This window comes from Bactrocera neohumeralis, chromosome 2 (assembly GCF_024586455.1).
Source record: "Bactrocera neohumeralis isolate Rockhampton chromosome 2, APGP_CSIRO_Bneo_wtdbg2-racon-allhic-juicebox.fasta_v2, whole genome shotgun sequence".
NCBI classification, from domain to species: domain Eukaryota; kingdom Metazoa; phylum Arthropoda; class Insecta; order Diptera; family Tephritidae; genus Bactrocera; species Bactrocera neohumeralis.
Genome location: NC_065919.1, coordinates 64590067 through 64600970, shown reverse-complemented (window position 1 = coordinate 64600970; position 10904 = coordinate 64590067). Strand labels below are relative to the sequence as shown.

General features: G+C 34.2%; 1 protein-coding gene across 1 annotated transcript in view; it reads left to right on the top strand.

Annotated features, from left to right (window-relative positions):
• Window positions 1–1149: 1149 nt before the first annotated feature.
• LOC126756720 (sodium-independent sulfate anion transporter) overlaps window positions 1150–10904 on the top strand; it is a 60935-nt gene continuing 51180 nt past the window's right edge. The window contains exon 1 of the mRNA XM_050469991.1: window positions 1150–1196. The gene's annotated coding sequence lies outside the window, so the exon portion shown is untranslated. The remainder of the gene's footprint in view (window positions 1197–10904) is intronic.

The window sequence follows — 10904 nt, the reverse complement described above, 5'->3', positions numbered from 1 at the left end:
CCCATTATTAACTGAAACGTTGCATTTAATTTCAGTTTTACTACAAAATGGAATAATATTGCCTTCGTCAAGCGAACACCACTAAATGTCATTTCTTTTAAAATGCAAAAACACAGAAACTTCAAATTTAATGGGGAATGTTTATTATCAATCGAAAGATCATTCTTTGTTATTTATTATTTGCAGATTATCTCTTTCAAATGTTGACCTTTTAATTCGTTTAACCATTTCGACTCGTAACTGGCAAATGACACATGTGATGTTTTGCTTCAAGCACTGAATCGAAGCGGAATTGTCCGCATAAACTTTAGACTTTACATATTCGCAACGGAAAAAGTCTAACGGTGTGATATCAGACGATTTTGGTCGCCAATCGACTGGCCCAAAAACATGAAATTATCTGCTCAGCGAAGTGTTCTCTCAATAAATTCATTGATTGATGCGATGTGTGGGAAGTCTCGCCGTCTTCTCAAAGCCATATGTCGCCGAGATCTTCAATTTCCGGCATCAAATAGTGGTTGTCATCGCGCTTTAATGGTCGCCATTGTAACGTTCTCACCGGCATATTTCTTCTATCTTGAATCTCTTCACGTTACTTTTCGTCCTAAATGTGGCAATTTTGTTTGTTTCATTACCCATGGAGCCATAAATGGGCCTCTTTGCTGAACGAAAATTGGCTTGAAAACGTTGGATCTTCTTGAAAGTTTTCAAGAGCTTTCAATTTAAGATCTCGATATAAAATGCGCCAAGTCATACGTCAGCCCGAGTTGTTCAGATGTAAGTCCTTCCATGATGAAATGCTAAAGAATAATGAAAAAATTTTAATGTCATAACAGTATTGAAAAAATTACCTCTACTTGGATCAACTTTTACTTATTTATTTACCGTGTGATTTCATCGTTTTTTGATCTTTGAATTTTTCAAAAGTACCATTCAAGAAAACACTTGAACGGATATAGTATGTGGCATACATATTTGGTTTGACAGTTATTCCTCTAGGAAAGTTCTTTTAATAACATTTCGAAATAATACTATTTATTTGTATACCATATAATAGGTATAGGACAATAAATTGGATATTTAAACATTTTTTTAATCAATACAAGTTTTCTTAAACAATGTTTTCAATTACAGAAAATACCATCAGCGAGAATGGTTGAATGGACTCTGGGATACTAACCAAAAATTTAATTAAGGTAAGTTGCTATATACTTGTATACCATTTTTTCAGTTTTTTTGTTACTATTTTCCACTTATAGTTTTGAATTTACTGTAAATTGATTTTAATCTGCTAAGTTTTAAGGGAAATCAATATTTTTATATTCGCTTTTCTAATGAAGACTTTTCCCCTTAAATATGGTATAAAACTTTTGATAACACTTACAAATTATTTTAAGAGATAAGGCATACGATTTGTATATTTTTTTTGAAAATTTGCAGTTGTTTAAGTTGAAGCTAAATAGACGATTACAAGAACATGCTTTCTGTTTAATTTATAGTATGCCGATATGAAATTTTTACTCTATAGAACTCATAAACAGATAGACAAATTCGGCATTAGATTTATTAGAGAAGCGAATATTATTATGCATATGTAGTATATGGGAATTGGTGGATAGTATAGACTCGATTTTATCTATTTTCAACAATACTGCATATTATTAATAAACCACATACTAAAAAAATGTTCCCTGAGGTTCATCAAGGTTCCTCACCTACAATCACCCATCATATGTAGTAAAGTCAGCCGGATATTCGAAAATCCCGATATTAGTTATATGGGAGCAAGGTCAAGTTTTCAGCCAATTTCATCTATTTTATGTACAAACATATACTGTTATGGGTAACATACACCCTCTCATTTTCCTTGAAAGAACTCACATATTGAGCGATATATGCGGTATAAAGTAACCTGGAAATTCGAAAATTGTTGTGTTAGTATATGGAAGCTAAAGAAAATATTGCTTCGATTCAACCTAATTTTGACACATAGACATATATTATATGAAAAGGGTTCTCTCTGCATTTCAATTATATACCTCACATATTGACCGAAATATTCGGTTAAAAGTCAAATATAAATACTAGGGTCAACATATTCGGTAACTAAGGGCTTGAGCAGTTTCGGCCCGATTTGCATAAATTCAGAAAATATGGTGGAATACTTCAGAGGCACTATTCACGCAATGTTTTAGCTCGTGATATTAACTGCGTCTTGATTCATATACTAGAAAGAGAAGGAATCAAATGGAATTTAAAATTGTGTTATATGGGAAGTAAGCGTAATTCTCACGCTGTGACACAAGATTGTTAGAAGAATGTAACGTATGAAATCGGACGAGCAGATCCTGAGATATGTGATTTTATCTAAAATTTAGTGGTGCCACACCCATCGTCCGATTTTTACACCAGCTCGTTTAAAACTCTTCTTACCATTCTCGGGGAGTATTTAGTTATTGATTATGCTTGTGGGCGGAGTTAACATTCGATTTCATTCTTTTTCACACTTCGGCAAAAATTCTTATAAAAGTTGTCTTAAACGAATTTGGTTATTTTATCTTTTGCGGCCTAGGATATATGTACATTAAACTTATTAGAGGGCGGGGCCACGCGTACTTTTTCAAAATTTTGTAGATCACAGGTGTCTATAGCTACTGTGGTCCCCTTTGCCAAATTAAAGTTATATATCTTATTTTAGTGCTTAGTTAAGGCACTTTATAGATTTTCCGTTAATGTCGTTTTGTAGGTGTGGCAGTGGTCCGATAACGGCCATCTGCAAGATTTTTAGCCAAGGAACATGTATACCAAGTTTCATCAAGATATCCTAATTTTTACACAAGTTACTGCTTACGTGGACAGACAATCAGATTTCAACTCGTTTCGTCATCCTGATCATTTGAATATACATATATAACCCCATAAGTATATCTATCTCGCTGAGTTTATGGGGATACATAGAACCGTCAGGTGAATAAAACTATTATACTCTGAAGCAACATGTTGCAAGAGTATAAAAATATGACCATAAACTAGGTATTGGATGAGGGAAAGAAAAGTGAAAATATTCAAATTTTAGCGAAAATTTTTCGATCTTTTTTTCTTCAATAGTTGTAATTGAACAACAAAAATCGTGTGTTTAACACATTAAGATCGATTGAGTAGCTCGCGATAAATCATGAAGTCACATTTTCGAAAACAACGCTTTTAAAGTTTTAAGTTAACATATATACTTGTATATGTACATAGCTGACCTCGAGTTCGAAACTTTTCAAGACTATACCTTCAAACCTCTCACTAGGCTCAAATTGAAAATTAAGAAAACATTCTAGAGATGTAATTGTCATATTTAACATTAGTTGGATTGTTGTCAAGGGTATATTTAATATTTTTCTATAGACCTTCCGCAAAATAGTTTTATTTTTCACTGTATTTTTGGATTTGCAATGTTTGCACGTTTTAGTTGCAATTTAGCACGTGACATTTTCTTGTAAACGGCCCATGTTGAAATGACAATCAAATTGCATGACATCGTGCTGCCTACTTATATGCCTAAATATCTCCATACAAACATACATACTATAAACACTTTCATAGTACTTGCTACGAATAATCAACCTTTTAGCCAATATTTTGCTAAATTGAAATGCTAACAACGTCAGGCGACATTGAAAATCTGCGAACGTTGAACGTCTATTAGGTTTATATGTACAAATGATTTGAGGATCAGGTGCTTAGTGGCATATAAAAAGTGATTGCCCCGATTTTCGATTCTTTTGAAATGGTGTGCGATTTTTAAGCGAAAGAAATTCATAAGCAATAGGCGCACATAGAAGTGAACACTATGCGAAGTTAAACATGGCTGAAATGTTGGTTTGAATTGAATTGGTATAAATAAATCTCATAGAAACTACTATACAAGGAGCTTTCCAAAGTAAACAGGACCGGTCCGTCAGAATCTGCTATCTTTATCGATTATCCAGTCCATGACATTTCATAGATAATTTATTGCATAACATTTCAAAGATATGATGGTAAAACTTTTACCGAAACGTTTCAATTGATGAAGCAAGTTTAAGACGATGATTGCCTATCTTTTTTCAACGTTTTCTTAGTGGTCGTGAATAAATCGATCAAAAGTGATCAGGAAATTCCATCGAAATCATTCATCAAAAATGAAATTCATAATTGAAATTAATGGAAATGGAATTCAACATCTCCAAAACATCGATTTATCGCATTTTGACCGAACATTTGGGCTCACGAAAGGTGTGTACACGGTTTGTTCCGCACAAATTGACTGACGACCAAAAATTGCTCTCATCGATCGACGCTTGTGACCGATTATTTGACCAAAAATCACATTTTAACCATTAACCACTCCCCGTATTCACCTGATATGGCATCGTGCGACTTCTTCCTTTTCGGAAAAATGCATTTGCTGATGAATGGAAAGCGTTATGCAGACATAGAGGCCATTCAAAAGGCTTGCACCGGCATACTGGCGGCCATACCGGCCAACGAGCTACAACACTCGTTTGACATGCTTTTCGACCATGCAAAAAGCTGTATTGAAGCAGAAGGAGACTATTTTGATTGATAATTGATTTTGCCGAAAAAATCATTTGTTCTGTTTTTTTTTTAAATCCTGTTTACTTTGGAACGCTCCTTGTAGAATCACTGGATTTACTTTTTCATGCCAAATGAAATAATCTTAATTGTTCTTTAAATGATAGTTAATTTTTTTACGTCCGCCTTGCTTCTGAACAATTGTCACCTACATCAACAATATTTTGTCATATCAGCGGCTATGAAGAGGCAGCAACTACCGTGTACCCATATGAAGTGAACGTTAGGATACAAATGTGTTGGTAAGGAACATTTATTGTGAACGATCTTTAAATTTTTTTCTGTTTGGCTGGCATGACATCTGTGAAACATATTCAATGAACCTTGCAGTCATTGAACAACATTCATTATGTTGAAAATGTCAAATTTTGTACCGAAAACTGATGGTTTGCGGAAGGCTTTAATTTTCTGTTTCCATTTGAAGAAAAGTCACAGACGATGAGAAATTGATTTATTTTAAGAATACTAAAAGGAGAAAATCATGAGTTAATCCTGTATAATCATCAATATCGACTGCAAAAACTGTTCGGTAAGAAGGTAATACTCTGTGTTTGGTGGGATCAGAAAGGTGTGGTATGCCATGAGCCTCTAAAAGCTAGTGAAACTGTTAATACTAATCGCCACAGACAACAAATGATTAATTTGAACTATGAATTGATTGAAAAATTACCAGAATGGGTCATAAGACACGGCAAAGTAAAATTGGTTCAGTATACTTGGCTGGGATCTGCTACTCCACCCGCCGTATTCACCAGACTTGGACCCCTTCCGATTACCATTTATTTTCATCGATGGAATACGCATTGGCTGAGCAGCACTTCGATTCCCACGCGCAAGTCGAATATTGGGTGTCTGATTGGTTTGCTTCAAAATACGCACATTTCCTTTGGGAAAAGTTTCCACAAATTGACAGAAAGGTGGCTAAAATATGTATGTATGTGTAATTATGAATAATTTTTTTTGTCCTTTCCCAGTCAAAATTAGTACTTCATTTTCATAACCGGTAGACGGTAGCTTTCTCTATGGCTTGATTGTTGTGTGGTCTTTCATTTCAGTCTACACTCTCAAAACTTAGCCGTTTTGCTTTGAAAATTCTGATAAAATTAGTATATAGAAAATGAGTCAAAATATAGTTTCGATAAGAGCCACTTGGTGCCCATAATTGAGGTTAATTTTTGACCTCTATATGCTATAGTGATCCGATCTAAGCAATTGGCTCAAAGATTGTAGAGTTGCCTTGGAAAATATTCCGTTTAAATATTCCGTTCCAAGTATCTTATCTTAGCTTCCATATAAGAACTTGAGCTTGAGCTGCCAGATTAAATACAAGTATGTATGGTTCCAATTTGAACACAATTGAAGCGCTGCCTTGAATAATAATTCATGCCATGGAATTGAAATATACTTTGTCAAATAAAACAGTTTTCTAAACAGTAACTTGAGTTTGATCGATCAGTTTATATGGTCTGATATCAGCGGTTCCGATTAATGATCTAGGGGAGAAAGTAACATATACAAAATTTACTCAGACGGACGTGGATAAACAGACTCTGCTCCTAAAGCTGATTGTATTTATACATCTATATATTGTAGGGTTTCTGGATATAACTTCACCTAAAAGCATTCCTTTAAGATTAACGCAGAAAAGACAAAGTCTGACTTATACTCGCTGGGTATATGTTATTCAGAATATGCTGCGATTTTCTTTTATATAATTATGTGAAAGATTCATAAGAGACTAATAAAAATTTATGAGTATACATAGGGGGGACTAGTAACATAACTAAACCAAGTTCCATTAATTGATAAATACGATTCTTCGAAAGTATATAATTTACAAGGTGCGTTCCAAAGTAAACAGGACTTAAAAAAAACAGAACAAATGGTTTTTTCGGCAAAATCAATTTATTTTATTCAAAATAGTCTCCTTCTGCTTCAATACAGCTTTTTGCACGGTCCCAAAAGCATGTCGAACGAGTGTTTTAGCTCGTTGGCCAGTATGGCTCTTGAATGGCCTCTACGTCTGCATAATGCTTTCCTTTCATGGGCAAATGCATTTTTTCGAAAAGGAAGAAGTCGCACGGTGCCATATCAGATGAATACGGGGAGTGGTTAATGGTTAAAATGTGATTTTTGATCAAAAAATCAACCGTGCACACACATCAGTCGACATATAGATGGCGACACCAGGGGCGCTAAATTCAAAAAGTCCTGTTTACTTTGAAACACCTCCTGTATTTCGCTTTGTCTTTGTTCTCCCTCTTTCCCGACTTTTTAAACAAAAGTTAACTTTGTCAAGATCTGATATCATATTATATCTTATTTGAGAACGTTGGAGTTCTGCTGATTAGACAATTTTTTCTAGCAAAATATTTAAAAAAAATCACAGGACATAAAATTAAAAAAAAAAATCAGTTTGATGATCTCTTTAGTTTAAAATACATATGTAATACATTTCAGAGGTTTTATTTATTCTTTCGATTCCGGTGCTGTTAAAAACGTGGATTAAAACGTGCACACAGATACAAAATGCATATACTGAATATTAAACTACAAATACTTTTTTTTAATTACAACAGCTTGTATATAAGTAGGTACTTGTATATAATCATGGCACAATAGGCCTAACGCTGGCACAACGCTGGTCTAAGTGCGGCCCCTTGCGGTACGTCGCCTGTGTGCCTCCGTTTTCAACAAAACCATACAATTATTCATTTTGTATGTGTGAAAATATCACTGTTATTGAAAAGCCTGAAGTTATATTTTAAATGTCTGTTTTAATTACGTACATATATATGAAAACTGAGACAAAATTAATTTAATTGTGTGACAAATACTTTATTTATTGACATGTAATTACATATATTTACATGATATTTTTGATGTTTTACAATAATTACGCAGCGGATCGTTTTAAATTAGCGGCACTTTTGCAATTAAATATAATATATTTTTAAGTATTTACATACTGATCAAAGCTAATTAATGCAAGTGATATAAGGGCAATGAAAGAATACACTGTAATGGATTGGGTAAAGCTTGCAGGTAAGGGAATTTGCGTTATCAAAATAATATTTCTGACAGAAAAAAACAGACATTAATGTTCTAAATGTTGTGGAAAACCAATTCGAAATTCATTTTATTATAATTTTTAAATTAAGTTCAACATAACATCAATACACTTGGTATATTTTGACATCAAATTGTCAGAGCTTCCTAAGTAGTATTTTTCGTTATTGTTAGAAATTTTTTTTTTGCCCGTTAGAGTTTGCTTCAAAACAGATTTAATCGCTAATATTCAGAATAAAGTTAGTTCGCACACGAAGTGTAACCAACTTCAGACTGTTCGCGCAGCTGTCGCACAGGAATCAGCTGTTTATAAATCTGCTGAATGACAGTTCGGAGTATTGTTCACAAGTGTGCAAACGCGTTTTGCCAAAAGTGAACGCAAAAAAAAGTGATAAGCGATGGAATTCAAACGTAATAGTGTGATTGCTTCATATTTAGCTGGAAAATCACAGCCAGCAATTGTTCGTGAGCTCAAACACCTTAATGTGAATAAAGTTTTTGTTTATCGCACCATCACTTGTTACATTGATACTGGTAGCATCACAAAACGCCATGGAGGTGGTCATCAAAAGACTGCAACGTCATGTTAGATGGTTTGGAAAGTGAAGAAGCGACTTGAGCGAAATCCACGACGAAGTGCCAATCAAATGGCTAAAGAACTGAAAATATCCGACCACAGCATCCGACGCATATTGAAAAATGAGCTCAAGGTCAAGCCTTACAAGTTCCAAAAGGCCCATGATCTCACACCGAAGCAGCAACAAGTAGGACCTGAGAGAGCGAAGCAGTTGCTTCGCTTGGCCGAAAGCGGTCAAAATCCGAACATTGTGTTTTCTGACGAAACAATTTTTCCAATTGAGCAATTCATATACTCTCAAAACGATAGGGTTTACTTGACCGACCGTTCATACGCGAATCTAAGTCATCGGTTGGCCACCAGGAGGCAGCACCCGCCACAAATAATGGTTTGGGCCGCTGTCACCGCAGATGGGCGCTCTCCAATTGTTTTCATCGAGCCTGACGTCAAAATAAATGCGACGTATTATAAGGGAAAGTGTTCTGCAAGCTGCTTTGAAGCCGTGGGCAAACAAACATTTCGGTCGCAAAACATGGACGTTTCAACAAGACTCAGCACCGTCTCAAAGCGCGAATGAATCAAGAATGGCTGAAAAACCACGTTCCGAACTTCATTACGACCACACAATGGCTCTCGAATTCACCAGATGCAAATCCAATGGAAAAGTTTCTCTGGGCCATTTTGGAGAGCAAGGTTCGAAGTAAAAATTCCCCAGTCTCGAGATGCTGAAGAAATTCATTGTACGTGAGTGGGCCAAAATACCGGCAAGTCACTTTCGGGCAGCTTGCGATTCGTTTTTTGACCGTCTCAAGGGCATAGTTAAGGCAAAAGGTGGTTATCTCGAGCAAAAGTGAATTGGTCCTGAATTTATGATTATTTTCACACATTTTGTACTTTAAAATACATAAAAATAATTTTCCAAACCAAATTTATGGCTTTTTTAATTGGCACTTCGAGTGCCGGACTCTGTATGAAGATGAATCCTTTATCTCTTCCTTATGAAGTGGATCCATCCATTTGTGAATTAAAAAAAATCGATTTTCTTTGCTTATATATTAAATGTCATAAGCTTCAAAATATTTTTGGAAAAGTTGATACGATGCATAGTTCCGGAGGTATAAGAATTTTTTTAACTTAGCGTAATCAGCTCTCAAAACGTTAGTAAGAAAATTTCTTCGAAAAAGCTGACTGATCGGCTTAAAATTTTTTCCCTTCCTTTCTTCAATGATGTATTTGTGAGAAAATGTTCGAAGGCAGAGGAGTTTTAATAATAATTTCGATCTTTTAAACCACTCTGTTGTATAATTTTTTAAAAAAAAAAACGCCTTTTTTGGAAATCACAATTTTAACTTGTCCTTCCATCATTATTATTTGTATTAATTCATTGTAAATATCTTTTTTTTTGTTTTTGAATTTGAGACGATTTTAAATCGAAAATCTTCTTCACCACCAGACACTGTTTTCGAAGGTCCTCCTAGGGATCTGCTACGGGATCAAGCAAATCCAAAATGTTTCAAAATGAATCACCGATTATTAAAATATATTAAATTCTGTACAAACTCAGTTTTATTTTTTATTAATTAAACAAAATGCCTATTCAAAAAACAATCTTGAAAAAATCTGTGTTAAATTTTTAATTTAGTAAAATGTTGAATAACTTACGGGTATAAACTTTTAACACTTTGCACAAAAGTTTCAAAATATCCTAATAATTTTTAAAATTTTATTTAGAAGATGCAAGGATATAATCGAGTTGTTATCAAGCAAGTCTGCAACCAACTTCAATAAATTCCGAAGAAGTGATAACTTGAATTTCGCTTAAAAATAAAGGGGTAAATGTAGCCGCTAATCAAATTAAAAATAATATATTGAAAGAACTAAAATTCACTTGTCAACATTGACTGTGTGGAGTTCACATTTTTTACTGCATTCAATTTCACTTAGCATTTCTAATTAGAAATCTAACTTACAGTTTCTGTTTACTTATTTATACCTATAAATATTTACTACCATTTCCGCGATATCATTTCCATTTTTAATTGGTGCACTTATTTACATTTCAAATTGTGATTAAAAACCTACAAAGTACATAGATTTATGGGCATATATAGAGCAATAGACAACTGAGTTTGCATGTGGCAATCAGGCGATTAGTTCGGTGTACAAAACACAAGCAGACGAAAAAGTTACACATGACGTTAGAGGCGCGCCGGCAGTGAAAATTAATATACATATAGAATTTTCAATATTACAGAATTGATATACGCAATATACCATAATTAACACTCAATTAATTTTTAAACTGCAGCGCCCTTTATTTGCCGGATAATAGCGGCCACAAATCTGTCGAAGAGAAAGCTACTTTCTATTATTACACTCGAATATCTCTACATTTGCAGGGCCTGATATAGTAGGTCAGGTGGCTTGACACATTTTTCACAAGTGACGGTAGAAAATTTACCCATTTTTGCAAACCCACATGTGATTTTTATGCATATAATTGAATGATCAAAATTAGAAACATGCAATCTCATACGAGTAAGTCGAATTATTATCAGTTATAGGGGCAGGTAACATAATAAATAACTCATGCATATTGATAATTTATATTTAAGGCAATTATGCGCAGCCA